This window comes from Malaya genurostris, chromosome 2 (assembly GCF_030247185.1).
Source record: "Malaya genurostris strain Urasoe2022 chromosome 2, Malgen_1.1, whole genome shotgun sequence".
Classification (NCBI taxonomy): Eukaryota; Metazoa; Arthropoda; class Insecta; order Diptera; family Culicidae; genus Malaya; species Malaya genurostris.
This window is the reverse complement of record NC_080571.1, coordinates 30,960,886-30,979,330: the sequence shown is the minus strand read 5'-3', so window position 1 is coordinate 30,979,330 and position 18,445 is coordinate 30,960,886. Positions and strand designations below refer to the sequence as shown.

General features: G+C 37.4%; 1 protein-coding gene across 4 annotated transcripts in view; it reads right to left on the bottom strand.

Moving 5' to 3' along the window:
• Positions 1–18,004, bottom strand: part of LOC131430208 (serine/threonine-protein kinase minibrain) — a 213,480-nt gene extending 195,476 nt beyond the window's left edge. The window contains exon 1 of one of the 4 annotated variants that reach the window (XM_058594957.1): positions 17,527–18,004. The gene's annotated coding sequence lies outside the window, so the exon portion shown is untranslated. Of the gene's footprint in view, positions 1–13,724; positions 15,057–17,526 lie in introns of those variants that run through there. The other 3 variants (XM_058594958.1, XM_058594960.1, XM_058594956.1) reach the window with 3 other exon arrangements.
• Between the last annotated feature and the right edge of the window lie 441 nt (positions 18,005–18,445).

Genomic DNA, 18,445 nt, shown 5'->3' with positions numbered 1-18,445 from the left:
TTCCGGAAACGGCGAACCGGTACAATCGAAGTTGGTTCGTATGACCATCAACTAGCATGACCTACAAACTCTATTAGTTAACAGTTAAATTTAGAAGATTACGGCATAGTACTTTAAACGACGCACAGTGGGAAAAAATCCAGGAAACCCGCAAAGAAATCGGGAACCATGGAAGAAGGCAACAAACAAGAGTGTTTATTATGTAAAAAATGTCCAAGGAATTCAATGGAATGGTTTTTATTGGCCGCACGAATCGTCATCCTGCTCGTTTTACCCCAAATGCCCAGCAGTTTTAGGGTTTTCTGTAGTATTTGTTCTGTAACTTGAAAAGAAATCGAATGCGGTCTACTGAAATCGCTTGATTTTATGTAAAAATGTCAGGAGAATCGAATGGAAAAGTGACTATTTTACCCCATTTCCTCCAATAAGATCATGATATATTATTGGAAATCGTCCTTAAATCTCGGTAAAACTTATTGAAAGTTTACTAAATCTAGCTTATCTTATGTAAAAAAGTCTGTAGAATTGAATGCCAGAACATATACTGGCCACACGAAACGTTTTGATGACTATTTTACCCCAATTCCTCCAATATGTGAAATTTTCATCTAAATCACCCCTAAGTCTTAAGCGAACCACGTTGAAAGCATACGAAAACTAAAAAAAAAGTAAAAAAGTCTGGAGAATTGAATGGAAGAACCTACACTGACCGCACGAAACGTTCTAGTGATTATTTTACCCCAATTCCTCTATTTCATGATATCATATTGTAAATCGTCCTTAAATCTCGGTAAAACTTATTGGAAGTTAACTGAATCTAGCTTATTTTATGTAAAAAAGTCTAAAAAAGTAAAATAGTCATCGGAACGTTTCGTGCGGCCAGTGTAGGTTCTTCGATCCGGTTCTACAGACTTTTTTACATAATAAAAGATAGTTTTCGTATGCTTTCAACGTGGTTCGCTTAAGACTTAAGGATGATTTAGATGAAAATTTCACATATTGGAGGAATTGGGGTAAAATAGCTACCAAAACGTTTCGTGCGGCCAGTATAAGTTCTGGCATTCGATTCTACAGACTTTTTTACACAAGATAAGCTAGATTTAGTAAACTTCCAAAAAGTTTTACCATGATTTGAGACCGATTTACAATAAAATACAATAAAATGGAGGAAATGGGGTAAAATAGCCACCAAAACGTTTCGTGCGGCCAGTGTGGGTTCTTCCATTCGACTCTGCAGACTTTTTTACATAAGATAAGCTAGATTTAACAAATTTGCAAGAAGTTTTACCAAGATTTAAGGACGATTTACAGTAAGGATCTCATGAAATGGAGGAATTGGGGTAAAATAGCCACCAAAACGTTTCGTGCGGTCAGTGTGAGTTCTTCTACTCCATTCTCCAGACTTTTTTACATGAAAGTAGGCTATTCCAGAATACCGCACTCGACTTCTTTTCAAGTTACAGAGCGAATGTTATAGGCAACCGTAAAACTGATGTACATTTGGGGTAAAACGAGCAGGATTGCCATTCGTGCGGCCATTGTAAACCATTCCATTGAATTCCTTGGATATTTTTACATAAGAAACGCTTTAGTTTGTTGACCTATCTCAATTAGTTCATGAGTTACAGAATTCTTTGCGGATTTTCATAGATTTCTTACCACTGTGCGACGGTTTGAAATTTTTAAAACTTTCGTAGTTTAATTCCGGAGCCGGAAGTCGCATCCCAATAAAAATTCACGAATTTTGTTTAAGACCATATGAACCTAAGTTTTTGAACTTGAGGGAGTACCACTTTGCAGAAACTAGGATAGCCGGAATCGGTTTGTTTAGCCGCCTACTAGCAATGACTACCAATTGAAATAGTTTTAGGCCCAGAAAAATTTTACATACACACAAACATTTAGCGTATTCGACGAACTGAACAAGAGCAAAGGCACGAGTCTGTAATTTTTCGTTATGACAACGCTTGGCCAAATGTAACGGTTTCGGTTTAAAACTGTTTGGATAACAGTGATGGGAAATTTTACCTCGCCCGCCTTTTAGTCCAGACTTAGCCCACACTCTGACCGGAACACATTTCATTTCAACCGAGAGAATCAAAAATTCGCTTCATTTATTCTTGGAAACAAAGGACAATAAATTAGTCTTGAATTGTCAGAAATATGGGGTTCCCGTCAAGCAGTAAGAAATCAAATGAAAATGTTCCAAAACCGTTATATTTTGGTCTCCCGCAGGTCTCGCGTTGAATGATTAATTGGACCATCCAAAATATCCCCTTATTTGGGAACGATACTAGCCAAACTTTGAACGAACTTCATTGAGAGTAAAAAGACCCCTTCGTGATATAATCGAAATACGGCTGTACGTCTCAAGTCTTGCTTGAAAACGACACTTACTTCATCGCAGATCATACATACTTGGCTATAGCGAGTCGACACTGACACCGTACGGCGGGGAAATCCCAACCCAGATGGCAGTCGTGAGTTGATCTCACTTCCAATAACTGGTTGTCCTTTTAACGGAGCGTGTGACTCATTCATTACCATGCTCTCACCAGCTTTCAATCAAAATCAAAAGTCGGTTGGCTTAACTGAAGGCCTTCACTGGCCGGCTCCCAGGTCCATGAAGTAAGCAATGAAACACACACATTTCAGATGACAATAAGATTGATGAGTTTCAATAATGCAACACGATTCAATCGTGCAGCGGATATCAGAGTACCGCAGCATCAGCATTCTCAGCATTCAACTCAGGAGGAAAGCGATGGGAAATCAAAGCCTCTCCTACGATTCAGCGTCGGGATCGAAATCAAAAAAACCGCAGCAAGAGCCGAAAGATGGAAATTGGCCTGGTAAAAAGGCAATATTAACTAAGCCACACCATTTTGCAGTTGCGAGTACAGTCGCGAGAATGGAGCTCTCCAACCACCAACGACTGCTTCAATGAACAATATGAACGAATGCAAAGGAGCTGTCATAACTTTGGGAGAGAGGCGGACAAAATGAAATGTTCGGACTGGCTGACTGGCTGACAAACCAACTATCAGTGCCAACGGAAATAGCCAACGGTTGGTAACGGAACAAGTTTATGCTTTTTAGAAATTAGAAAAAGATCCTAAAATAGCGCGGGAAAAAAATGATGGATTCAATTAACAATACAGGTTGATTGCATTATTACTGAGTTTGCGAGAGTAATCGTCGGATGTTTTTTTGATGCTAGTTACGGGATGATATTCATCGTGTGTACAAACCATACCATGCCTGGTAGCTGGTGGTGAACACACATCGAGAGGGCTGATTTTGGGACAGGTCCAGCGAACACTAGTTGTGCACTGCTGACATAAATGCAGCCGTAATTTGCATACTAATTGCATTCTTCACCTTTTCCGTACATCTGACGAAAAACCGTACCAGAATCTAGAGGGATTCGATGTGCAGGCGCTCTATGAGAAAGAGAGAGAGAGAGAGACAGTGACACCGCATAAACAAACCACTTTTCTTCAGCAGAACCACAACAATACGCCACTAAATCGGCGTGTATAATTGAGGAAGTCAAAGTCGCTCTTACCGACACCGCCGCCGTTGCTATATAAAGTCAAAGAGGGTGAGAGTGGGGTCGGGGGAGGAGGGGTGGTCTTGATGAGATAGGTACTGGCAGGAGGCCGGTGGTGAGTGCAGCGTAATTTTCAATTGCATTTTGCATGCAATTTTGCCTTACGCTGCCAGACCAGCAGCAGATATATGCTAGAGAGGTATCTTATATTTTTACCCCGTTGTGTGAATACGGTGGTATATACATAGGTACATTACAACACTCTCAATACTCTCCATTCTGCAGCCGTCTCAGAATGACTCACGGCCCGCCGACATGGTTTACACATGGCACTGGCACTGATGAGTGGAAATTAACGAAGGGCTTGAAGTGAAACGAAAATGATAAAAATGGAACATGAATTACCGTAGAGACAGTGTGCATATGGAAGGGATTATAGCAGTGATTGAATATAATGTGTTCAGAAGAAAAAAAATACGTATCAGATTAGGTGCAATTGAGTTTGTATGAACGGTATCAGCGGACATGATAAAAAAGTAAAAATTATTCGAAAATTGACAAGGAGAAATGTTATTTTAGAAAACTAATCGTTTGAAAATCAAAACAAGACCAGATCTAATAAACCCTAACGGTCGAAAAGATTTTGAAAATTTTTTCGAATAATTTGTTGGCAGTTTCGGGCAGCATTGTGAGACAATTTGCAAACAACCTTGTAGCTCCTTTTTAGACAGATATGAATCAATTTTTCAACGGTTTTGTGATAACTACTATGAGGAAATTTTAAAACCATATTTAGCATGTTTCTCTAAAGAACAAAAATCTAAAACTCTAAATCTTTATTTTCTATAAAGGGATGCAAATCAGAAACTCAAGGCAAAATACACATAGAAATGTGTCACTTACAGATCAGTCTATCTTGTATCGATTATTAATATTAATTATTTCATCAATTGATTGGAAATATTTCTAAGTTTCGATTTGAATGTATCAAGCCACGTATTTTAAATTATATATGATTGAAATTTTGATTAGTAGCGAGCAGTGTCCTATTTTGTCTGCTAAAAATCTCCGACAAACCGGATTTCCCTGCCATAAACGACGGTTGTGAAGGAGTAAGTGATATATCAAAGGGGAAAGCATCGCTCTGGTTGGTCAATCGACCCAAAGGGAAGCTGCTGAAAGCACGCCAATCTATAAATGGAAGAGAAATTATAGCTAAAGTTTCAGTCCTACGCGTAGCATGCTAGAGCTAGCTCTAGCTTGTTGCTAGTCAGCTAGACAAAAAGTGCCATAGAACGATTTGAAGCTTTCATTGGTATGCTCTGATCTTGTGTCATTCAAGTTCGGATGAAATTTCATGTTATGTCGTTTCTCCTGAGAAATTGACCACTACCCCAGGGTAAATTTTGAGTGCTTAAGGTGAAATGTAGCGTCATAAAATGCGCGCAAAATTTTATCCGCTTCAGTTGAACGAACCGTCGCACAAAGCATACCAAGAAAAACGGACACATAGAAACAAGAACTTTTTTCAATGATTGAGCGCAGTGGGTTTACCTCTCGTTATATTGGCTTGTAAAAAAGACTGAACGTAATGGATTTTGAATCCTTCACACTTTGAATATATGCTAATACAATCGTTATTGTTAGTGATTACTCTTACACTAGAGCTATAAATCATGAGTAATTATGAATGAGGTTATATGTATATGAATTAACCAACTTGATAACCATGTATATGCCTGTTATTTATCAATGTTTATCACATTGTTTATATCACGATAATACTTGGTTTGTATTTCATTCAGTAGCTTGTCAATGATGAAGTTATAGTTTTGCTATAAAAATTGCTACAATCTAAAATAATACCTGTTATACGATATCACACAGCCAAGTTTTATTGCTTCAGCAACATCAATGAATTGAACTCAACAGAATTGGACATTATTAGCATTATAAATGACAGTTACTTAGAAAATAAACAATTTCTTACAATACCCATTTTATTGTATTCAACTCGTTTTTATTTCAACACAAAACCCAATGCTGCATAAATTCGCGTCATAATTTTACATGTAATTTTTGCTCACGATATAATGCCACCGTGCCCACCGTGCATTTCTCACACCACCTCAATACGAAACAGCAGCGCGCAAGCAATAAAAAAATGCGGAAAAGTTTATGTAAACTTTTTCAAATTTCGGTTGTTTTAGCTAAAATTTTATAATTTTGAGTTGCATTTTCAGATTCTTTGTGAAATTCTGCTACAAACACTACTTTTCAGTTCTAAAATCATCCCCGTGGAACGGAACAGTTACCGTTTATACATTTCAAAAACCAATTACAGCTCGGCAAAGGAAAATTTCAAAATTCTAAGAATACTTAGTTATGATAAATTTGATTTCGAAAACTTAAGTGTATTTGGTTTTTCGAAAATCGGTCTAGTTTTTGAATAATTGATCAAAAACGCGATTTTCGCATTCCACTACATTTCACCTTAAGATTAATTTCTAATTCATATAAGATGAACTCGATTGATAATGGAAAGAAGTTTATCGCTTCAACCGAAATCACAGAATGGTAGAGAAACTTAACGCTATAAAAATAACTGCGTGCATACAAAACTTGAACACAAGCTTGGCGAAAAGAAGCTTAAATATCGAAATCCGTATCGCAAGTATGTGCATACATTTGGGATATTGGTGTAATTTCGTCGGCTATAAAGACTGTCCCAGAAAGTATGGACGCAACCAAAAACCGCTGCCATTTCGCAGTGGTTCAGAATCTGTCAATTTTTATGGCTGCGTCCTGTTGTCTACACTCTTCTCTAACCACTTGTGCAGTTGTTTATTCGTTTTCATTAGTTTGTTTCGAAATGCGTGGACTTTCAGCAAAACACCGTCGAAAAATTGTGTACAAATGGTGTACAGAACGCGGACTGTCACTGAGAAAGAAGGAAGTAGTAAGGAAGGAGTAAGTGAAAAAGCCGTGCAAAATGCAATCGGGAAGTACGGTGAGGATTAAACCTTTGAGGATAAACCGAAAACGGGTCGGAAAAAAGGTCCTGCTAACCCTCAGTTGGATAAACGTATACTGAAGGCGTTCAAGCAGAAGAAGGAGGTTTCAGTTTGGGATGTGGCCAAAAAGTGGGCACTTCGAAGTCAAATGTTCTTCGTGCTAAAGAACGTTTGAATCTTCGAACCTATAAGAAGCAGAAACAACCAAAACGTAGTCCGAAACAAGAAGCATCGATCAGGCCGAGGGTTCGAAAGCTGTACAATACGATTCTTGTTGGAAATTTGAACTGCATAATCATGGACGACGAAACCTACGTGAAACTCGATTACAAATCCTTGCCTGGACCACAATATTATACTGTGCGAGAAGGGCAAGTGTTAAACCAGTCCGAGACATCGATTAAAGTCGAAAAATTTGATAAGAAAGCTATGGTCTGGCAAGCAATTTGTAGCTGCGGTAAGATTTCGAAACCCTTCATCACCACTGCTTCAATGAACAGCGAAATATACATCAAGGAATGTTTACAAAAACGACTTTTACCCATGATTCGAAGCCACAAGGATCCTGTTGTCTTCTGGCCAGATTTTGCCACTACTCGAAATCAGTATACTACCAAAAATGTCACTTTCGTCCCAAAAGACATGAATCCACCAAATTGCCCACAACTTCGAACAATTGAGGAATTTTGTGCATTAACGAAGGCACATCTTAGGAAACATATCTCGGTAGCTGAAACCATTCAACAGTTCGAAAAAGATTGGAAAAAAGTGTCAAAACTTGTCGCCAAGAAGTCTGTACGGAATTTAATGAGGAACGTTCGCAAGAAGGTGCGCCAGCTAGTCTACAATTGCAAAGTAGCAAATGTTGAGAATAATATTCTGTTGTTATAGTCTAATATTATCAGTATATCGAATAAAATTTGAATATCTAACACTTGTGAATTATTTACAGCGAAATCAAAGTGCGTCCATACTTTCTGGGACAGTCTTTAGAACAAATACAAATCAAGACAAACAATGTTCGATGTTGTTTCCTTATCAAGACCTAAGCAGACTGCGATTGCAGATTCAAAAGTGTGACGATTGAATGAACTGTTTGATTGTAGATCATTAGAAATTTTGGTTGCCTTGTTCCACATCAATGGCTCGTACAACACCATGTGGCTGATCCTTGTAGTTGATGAAACAATTCAAGACATATCTAAGACAAGCTCAAAATAATTTAAAAACTTTGAGACAGTTGAGAGACATTTTTAAGATTTTTTTCAGATAGATTTTTTGTTTGGAGATAGTTTTGAGACATTTTCCAAATAATTCGGGGATAGTTTCGAGCAGGGTGCCTGTGAATTAGCGATTTCAATTTTCCGGTTTTGCTTTTCTCATATAGAAAGGCTATGCTATCACTGTGGAAACCGACCTTGTAACCGAGGCCCGGAGGGCCGAATGGCATCTACCATTCGACTCAGCTCGACGAACTGAGCAAATGTTTGTGTGTGTGTGTGTGCGTGTATGAAACAAAAATATGCACTCACTTTTCTAAGAGATGGCTGAACCGATTTTCACAAACTTGGATGGAAAAATGAAAGGTATCATGGTCCCACAGCCTGCTATTGAATTGCATTTGGATTCGACTTCCGGTTCCGGAGTTACATGTTAATATGTGAAAATTAGAGAAAAAGTGTGCACTCAATTTATTTCTGAAACGGCTCAACCGATTTTCACAAACTAAGATTCAAATGAAAGGTACTATTGTTTCCTAAAAAAATGTGAAACATTTTATCCAGATCTGACTTCTGGTTCCAGAACTGAAGCGTGATAAGTGAAAAATTACCAATTTCATTCGATTTTTTTGCGAACTATGGTCAAAACAGGTTCAAATCTCATAAAACTGTCTGATAAATTCTTCTAGTTAGCAAAGCTTGTTAGTTTATGAGCATAAAAACTTAATTCGGTGCTACTGGTCCCCCCTTTTCCTGCTTCAGAAGCACCGAAAGTGGTGCAGAATAACTGCAGAAATATAATTCACTTCGATTTATCTGCGATGCTTGAACCGATTTTCACAAATTTTGATTTCAATTAAAAATTATATTATCTTTAAAGCTACTGCGAAATTTCATCCGGTTCCGCAGTCACAGAGAGATGTACAACAACGGTACGTGGTGGTACGATGGAAGAAGATAACACAAAAGGAACGATGCGTGCTTTGTTCTATTTCATACAAGCTATAAAGAAAACGGAACGGTTACGGATGTCTGCTACAAGTGTGTGATATTGGTAAAAGACGGTGCTGTTGTTGATAAAAAATTTTTAGCTATTTTATGATAAGAGCGTTCGAAAGAATAAAAGAATGTAAAGCTGGAGTAAAATATTCTTTTTTATAGGTAGTCACAGTGACAGGAGTCCCTTGCTTCAGTTATACACTGGACCCTTGATGAAATTTGCTGCTATGAGCTTCTAGGCTATGGGGCTTACTTGGTCACTGTTTTTTTGTGCTGATTCAAACAGATTTTATAAAATTGTTGATAAGTGTGTTCATGTTGTGTGTGTTGTAAAACAGAGCTCAGTTAAGCCCTACCGGCCTCTACAACCCCGGATGTTGGAGCGTAATGCAATCAACATCCTATTCAAGTCGTTCCATATCTTATTCATTTAATTCAATAATGAAGCTAAAATTGTAACACATATCTTTATCAAATTATAACGCAAATTGATTGTATCTGATGATGTTTGCAATACCGTCAAGCCCATCAACCACGGGAAGGGGAAAAGATTTTGAGATATTTTCCTAATAATCTAATTTCAAGACCATTTTATACATTTGTCTCTAAATAAAAAATTTGTTTTAACAATTTAGAAACAGATTTGAAACACTCTTGAGACCATTTTGAGACATTTTCGCGAAGTTTTTGAAACAATAAAAGATATATCTATCAGGTGTACAACTTTGCTTCCGCCGTTTTCCGATAGGTGGCTGTACCGGCTGAAGCTGGTTAAAATACATAGATGATAATGCCTTTAAAGTGAGTGTGTACAGTGCCATCGTCATTGTCATCGCCGTTTCAGTGACAGTTGTTCTTGTTTTCGTATCATTCACGCTCGAAAATGTTTGTTTATGTGCCCAATTCTTTCCGAATTCTTGCGGAAAGTTTTACTTTTATGTTACAATAAAAAAAAATGCAACTGAAGCGCATCGAATGCTTTCAGAAACTTACGGTGATGCTGCTCTGAGTAAAAGAACGTGTCGGGAGTGGTTTCAACGTTTTAAAAATGGTGATTTCGATGTCGAAGACAAACATGATGGTGGAGGAGAAAAAACCTTCAAAAAGAAAAAGAAAAGCGGCCACAGTATCAAGAACGACATGACAAAGTCATCCTCCAACACGACAATGCTCGGCCTCACTTCGCAAAAGTGGTCAAAAAGTACCTGGAAACGCTGAAATGGGAAGTCTTGCTCCACCCGCCGTATTCCCCAGATGTCGCTCCTTCGGACTTCCACTTATTCCGTTCGATGGCACACGGCCTGGCAGATCAACATTTTCAATCCTTTGAAGAGTTGGAAAAATGGATTGCTTCATGGATAGCGTCAAAAAAGGAATCCTTTTTTCGAGCCGGGATCCGAAAATTGCAGTGCTTTTTGCATGTGTTCTACCAATAATCATACTCTATTGTATACATTTTCAGAGTTCGCGAACTTCCACCAGACACCTCAAACCAGTAAACGTTCCGAAAGACGCAATTTATTTGTATACATACTCAAAGAATTTGATTACTTTGCTTCTTCGTCGACATCAATATCATCATAGCTGATAACCTTTAAAAAAATAAACATAGATCCACTAAACAAATAAAACCTTCTTCTAAACCTTTCTAAAGTTCTTACAACTCTGAAAAACCAATTTCAGCTGTCAAAGAAGGCAACGAAATACTCCTTGCAAACGGTGGATAAGTTGAAAGTCGATAGCTTTGTCGATTTTGTGAATCTTATTGAAATGAATACCAATATTACAACACAAGTATTGTCACAATTTGGCATTACTGAGACAATTCTGATGAAGTTGGGGGAATCATTGGTTGGCACTTAAAAACATGATGGCTTCTAAGAATTCTTAATAAATTTATTAAACATGTTATCTTATGTTTCTTTTACCATTATGCATACTTATTTTTAAATTTAATAGAAATTCAGCAGAAGCATCCAAATTATTCTTATTTTTCATTATGAGCATTCATTCTACTGTTATTGATGACAACTAAGAAAGCTCTTATTGATTTAAAATTGTTGACAAGCCCATACAAAAACCGTTGAATGAGACATAGAGTGTTGGCTCTATTTCCAATGGATTGTGCACCATCCATTGATCCGTGTGGGACAATAAGATGTTTCAAAACATGTACTGAACTTCTCGTTCAAACACAAAATTGAGTATTGCCTCCAACTTTTCACTTGTTGTGTCAGAAAAATCATGATGCTTAAAATCGTTACTAAGATTAGGGCTAGTAAATTTTTTCTCGGATTTGCACTAAAATTTCCGACTTTTTCCCGGTCACTCGCCACCCTGCTCGAGACAATTTGTGAAAAAATCTCCTAACCATCGTGAAACAAGTTTAAATCGATTTAGCAAAGGTTTTTTAGAAACTACTTTGCGGAAGTTTGTTACCATTTTTGATACAATTTTCAAGTAATTTTAGGAATGAAATTTTCAAGTTTTTTTTATTAAATTTTGAAAGACATCACCGTTTTGAGACATCTTTGCGAGGTTCTCAATTTTTAGACAAGTTTGAGTCATTTTTGCAATGGTTTTCTGTTAACTACTTTGAGTGAAGGTTTTCAAGACAATTTTAAACCATGCTGAGATAATTTGTAAGGAAATTTAAGACCATTTATTTCCATTTTATTTTTATTTTTATAATTCTACTAATGTTGATACAAATTTGAAACAATTTTAAGACATTTTGGATGTCATTTTAAGACATCTTCGAAACGTTCTTGAAACAATTTTAAGGCATATTTAAGACTAGCTATTTTGAAAAATTCGGGAGACCATTTTAAAACAATTTTGAGATAAATTGGAGACAAATTTGAAACACTTTCGAGAAAAATGTCGAACAGTTTTATAAAAACATTATTAAATCCACCTAGTGGTTTAATGATGCCTTTCTCATATTACTAATATTTTAAAAACCATCACTAGAAGATTCAGTCAGAGATTTTTTTTTCAAACTTGAATAAAATCTAAAACTTCATCTTCTCAATTACTAAAAAGTTATCTCAATTTAATATAGATTTAAATATGGCAACCCTGCACGCTATACAAAATTTAACAAAGCACACTGTGTGCTAGGCGGTGGCGTTTTCTTCTTCCGTACCGATGCGTAGCGGGTTTGCATAGTTTTGTATAACAGTTTAAAAGTTTTGATACTCATTGCCATATAATTTCAAAACCGGAAGTCGGATGTGGATGAAATGGAACAGTATCTTTTAAGACACTGAGAGCCTTAGTTTGAACCATGATTTGTGTAATCGAATCGAGTTCCGGTTTTGGAGCTTTTCTTCACTACTATCGGTGCGTTTGAAAGCAAAAACCGGGGACTAGTAGTCTCAAAGTAGATTTATATAACCAATAACTAACAAAGTCTGCCAACTAGATGAATTTACCAGTAAGTTTCATAAAAATGTGCACCTCGTTTTGCCATCGCTTGTGAAAACATAGTCATGAAATTGAAAATTTTCACTAGTCGCACTGTAATACTGGAACCGAAAGTCGGATCTGGATCAACTTTTCGGACTTTAAAAAAAAAATTATAACCTATTATTTGATTCTTAGTTTGTGAAAATCGGTTAAGAAATTTCCGAGAGAATTGAGTGCGCATTTTTTCCTTGTAATTCCGGATCCGGAAGTTGAATTTTTTGGTGCAAATCACCCTGTAATTCCGGAAATGGAAGTCGGATCGGGATAAAATGTAATAGCAATCTATGGGACTACACGACCTTTCATTTGAATTTGAGTTTGTGAAAATCGGTTCAGTAATCTCTGAGAAAATTGAGTGACAAATTTGTCACATACATACATTTTGTGATCTCGACGAAATGAGTCGTGTGGTATATGGAATTCTCGGTTGTAAAGTTGAGTTTCACAGTGATTGCATAGCCTTTCCATATGAGAAAGGCAAAGATAAGTTTAAACATGCTAGTTATCATTTTTTACAGAGCAGTAATATATCTATCTCTTTTTGAAAGTCAGGCAACATTCGGTATAACTTATTTCATCTTTCAGTCAATTCCTGCAACTGGATAAATTTGTCTACATGCAAATGGTAATTTCATCAAATTGCTTATTCACTGTCAAATTGTTTATGTGCGCCAAATCAGCACCACGAACATGAATTCTATAACGAGCACATCTCATTGCAGTACAACTTAGAAATCGGCCTTTTCTAACCGGGGCGCCATATGAAAGTAAGCTTCGTTTTTGATGCACATGTCCTACGAACTAGAAATTGGGGTTGGCAAATAACGCCACCCGAACCAAACAACCGTGTATTGGCGGTGCTCCCACGCTTCCTATAATGCACAGTATCACTGCTGTCAAAAAGTGAGCTTGTTATTATTGAGTACAGATTCGAACGCCATATCCGATTCCAGTTCGAAAAAATCGTAACTTTTCTCCACACGTTCCAATTAGTTTTCGCTTAAACTGTGCACTACTATTTTTATTGTTGTCCGTATTGTTGTTTTTGTTGCTATTGCCGTTCCTCGAAAAATCAAAACCACACACACCACACAGTGAATGAGGAGATGGGGGTACCAATACAAGCGACACGGCAATACGAACACCGAGTTGCCACTGGACGTTAAACGGTATTAGTGTAATATCAAAATGGTGGACGTCATTTTCCCCATTTCTTCCAGCAGCAGCAGTAGCAGCAGCAACAGCAGCATCAACAGCACCAGACAGCAGAAGTTTCACGTCTTCTGCTACTTGGGTAAAAAAGGGTAGACCGATCGAACGGGGTTTTGGCGGAGGAGCAGAAAAATAAAAATTTGCTACCAGGGATCGATTCTAAGATCTTCCTCCCAGTATGGGATGATTACACCTGATGAAATCACAATGTTTTGCCGTCATATGCCTAGAATAGATTCATGGACCGATATTTACCACGTTATATTTTTTTTAATTTTCGCGTGCAACGCCGTCACTTTGCCAGTTGCAATGTAATCCAAAATGGTAATCCCAAAATCGTACTGTTATCTGGAACAATTCGCAATTTGCACAATTGCAGATTTACTTCCTATCCCTCTTCGCTCACGATTATTTTCGTTTCACCTTTTCCGTGCACGCAATCATTTCATCACGGAAACTTCTAAATTTCTAGAACTGCATTATTTCGATTGATCACTTTACTGCTTCGACTTTCGGTAATCTTTGCATCTGTCATAGATTCATCGAGTTATTTTTTTTCCTTTATTTTTTTCGAACACTGACGCAAGATCCTTTACCAACTTTTGTTTTCACGCCACATTGTAATAAATGAAATGACTTGCTAGAAGAAAAAAAACTCAAGCGTATACGAACAGCTAAACTTTTCGCTCCTTAATCAAATAATGCAATTAAAAACCATCAGTCAAACACCCGAACGCGCCCGTGCGGAGTATGAGATTCGTCCGCAAGTGGAAAAACCGCAAGCAAGGAGGACGCAGAAAAGTATTCACCGTTTCCATTCGCTATACCGTCGTGGAATATCCAATGTATACCAGCCGAAGCATTGAAAAATAAAAATTTCTTGGAGTTCGATGGAAATGCGCTCACTCACAACTGTAAACACCCATACAGCGAGAGCGACTGACACCAAAATTCTGCTATGCGAAGCAAGCGCGCTGTCAAAACACACGCACACTGTCGGCCAGTGCCAGTACATCAAACATATACTGCCACTCGCATACCGAAACCTCGAAACATCAGAGTGTAGCTCGCTGTACCTCTGACTGACAGGCGAAATCGGGAACTGTCACTTGAGACTACCAACACGGCGAACTGCGCTAGGTTGTGTGTGCTCCAGCGTTGTCGACATCCAGTCAGACAAATGACTAACGACGACGACCACGACTGTTGAATGATGGCGATGACGGTGGTGACTGTGATGATGACGATGATGACGGTAATGATGACTGCGTTTGCGACATGCTTCGGGACAACAACGATGACGACGCGCACGAGAGCTGATGAAATGCAGAGTGTATTCACCTTTCCGTCTGGCGTTTGGCAGTGTTCCCAGAAATGAAAACTGGTAGGGGTTTTCCTTTGTGAAACAATTATAGCCTGAATTTGCAGTATGGTTGCTCTCCGTAAAACGAATCACATTCGAAAATTGTAATGCTTATTTTCGGAGGGGGAATGAAGATTTTTTCTCAGTATCTGAATTGAGATTGGTGGATCCTTCCATTACAATGACGGTTATTGCATTAGATTTTGATGTTTCAGTGCTTTTTTATTGAAATGGGTTCTAGCTATCGAACACCCAAGCAACGAGGCTCCAATTACAACTGTATAACATATTTAACGGGTTGGATAAGAAAGCCTGTATACGTTAAATTTCGGATACTTTTTTTTCAATGTAGATTTTAAATTATTTCAAAGATCGCAGAAAAATTCACCTATACGACAGCTCAAATAAATCCGAATTCATCGCTACGTTATCTTGCTAAGAAACTAGTACTATCGAAAATACTGTGTTTTATGTTTTCCTGTACCATAATGGACGACAAAACATACATGCTTAAAGACGCTAAACAGCTGGCTTTTTATACTGCAAGGCGAGAGAACGCCGTCGCCGAGTACTTCCGAACAAAGAAGGTGTTCAAATTCCCTAAGCATTTGATTTGTCAGGTCATATATAAAGTTTTGTTTCAATCAACACTAATGATGTATACGAGAAATAATGTCTGCGCAACCTGCTATTTATCAAAAGCCTTGATTCTCCAGGTCTGTTTTGGACTGATTTCGCCTATTTTTACTATGCGAAATGCGTCTAAAGATACAAGCGGTCAAATACGTGTCAAAACCAGCCAATCCATCAAACTGACCAGAACTTCGGCACGATAAAGAAGCACTGGGCTCTAGTTAAGTGGAAACTTTTCAAAAAAAAATATTTTTGATATTTTTTTACGTGCAACGATCATCAGTAACCATGCAATTTTTTTATTCTTCTAAGAGAAAATCAAGATGATGCTCACATATCTGAAGAGAAATTCGGTACAATCAGACACTAATTGTGATTTGATCGTAATTAATCAGTACTCGATTGCGCATCGTTCGATTGGAATATTTTTCAGGTGTATGTTGACCGATTCTAGTAACAAGACGTGAATTTCAATTTATAAAGCTGAGTAATAATTTATTATCATTTGAAAGGGTAATTTTTTACTTAAAACGCATTTTCTTACAAAATTAATATCACGCACAACGATCGGACTTCAATTTAATTAAGAAAACAAAAAGAACATTGGAGAAGATCCATATAATACACAACGAAAACAAAATTAAATCATTTGATTGAGAAAACTTATCAAAGAATCTCACAGCATTTAGCTGTTGAGAAATGCTGAAACTAGCTGCTAATTATTACGATTTGACTGATTGTGTTAATTGTTCAAGCTTTTACTTCTTCGCTTTCAGAATTTCAAGAAGTCAGAGACGTAATCGCGAAATTCACGTAGGGCAGCATATAAATAATAATTCTGTGCTTTTATACTGCTCAAGTTTCCGAGTTTTTCCGATTTTTTACAACCTAAAACGGACCACTTGAGACCTTGAACATCTATAAAAAAAACTGTTTTTTTTTATAAATGATAATGCCGTTATATTATGAATAGAATTTCTCTGATGTTAAACTATGTTCAGCGTATTGTCGTCAAATGCAACGTATGACCCACAGTAGAACTGCGCACAAGGATTCACAATATTGATAGAACTATCCTCGGAAGCGCATTCCTAGATTCTGCAAATGGAACTGAATTTTGAACCTGGATTTCGAAACTAAATTATGGATTCTAGATCTATGTTCTGGACCTGAATTCTAGAATTGAATTTTGATTCTGAATACTGGAACTGAATTTTGGATTTAAAACTGAATTCAGATTTAGTATTCTTGCCCTGAATTTTGGAATTGAATTCTGAACCTGAACAGACGGAAACCATGTGTTTTTCTGGTGCACTCACTCAATCAACTTCGCAGAATATAATGAATGAAAATATAAAATTGTCACGTGTATCTGATCAATTAAAACGTGATTGTATTTGCATTACTGCACTAATCTTGAATGATTTATTTAAATAGTAATCTCGAATGAGAAAAGTTAGTGAATAAAACCGTAGAATTAGTCATGCAAAGGTTTTGTACACTAAGAATCGACTTCGAAATCTGTTGAAACAAAATGGTATTCATACTCAACCATCATCTCAGTTAAACCTTTTTATCTAATATATTGAAAATTATCAGATATTCCTATCAAATACGATAGCTAGCCCACCCAAAGAATGCATTTTGGAAGTAATATTCGATAACTAAACTAATCGAAAAATTCGAAAAAATGGCAGTTAGGCCCTATTATCGTGAAACGATCGATACTGGCTTCGATAATGCTTATAATGTTAACTTCAAACACACTATTTTTTACGTAAGCTCTATATGAAAAATTTTCAACTTCGCCGGGAATTATTCTATCCCACTCAAATTTAAACTATCATTTCTAAATCCAAGTGAAATATGATTAATATTAAGTGATTTCCGGTCAGCGTGTGGAATTACGTGGAAAAAATCAAAACAATTTCAACAATATACTCTAAACAATTTCAACAATATCACTCTAAACTGGCAACACTTGTTGAATTTCGGTGCACGTTCTCTCTCGCTTGCGCAACTGGACTTGTGTATGTGACCAATCAACAACACCACACATACACACTTGCTGTCGCCTGCAAATAGACGGATTCTCCGAAAGGAACTGCTGCGGTCGCCGTCGCCGCTGCCGTTTCCACTAGACCGAACGAAAAAATATCCTTCCGATTTCCGTCCTCAGTTAGAAGGTTGGTCACTTTTTTACACGAATTCTAATGCATAACACTGACAATCATTTCATCAAACACCTTTCCGAGCCAGATACGGCATACATATTTTGACTTTAATCGTCAGAAAGAGCTCTTGACTGAGAACTCAAACCAAGAAACGGGGTGCCGTGCGAACATGAAAATTCACTGCTTTCACCGAAGAACACTAAATTTGCACTGTTAACCGCACCCCATTCAGACGGAAACGGTCAATTCCACTGTTGATACTCAAAAACTGCTATATTTCGACACTTTACAACGGGAATTGACCACTTTGCGTGGAGCAATATTGAATCTCGCCTTCGCAAACCGATCCCAGAGACACTTCTTTCACTGGTAGACTGCTGTCTCCTCTCCTCTGGCGGAGACGACTAAGGATATGATGAGAAATGAGAATTATGATTCACAGTGAGAAGCTCAACAGAATCGATCTATTTTGATGCCACACAGAAATAGCGAAAACTAATTCGTTAGAAGTTGGGCATGAATTGGTCGATTAGAGGCCATCGATTACTGGTTTTTTCTCAGAGGGTTGCAAGTGGCTTCGAAATGAGAAATTATTTTGAGGTGTGCAGTGAGTCGCGTGTGGATCGCGTTCACATAATCTTATAAATTTATTTAAAGAAGGGCGGAAACTATTTCAATAATTCTAAAGCCATTTTTTTTAAACATGTTCGCGTATAATAATGAAAACGCTTGAAAATAAATAAATATTGAGTCATTTAAAAACAGTTCCATCCTAGGGCACGTACGTAGAATTGGCACCCGGGTCA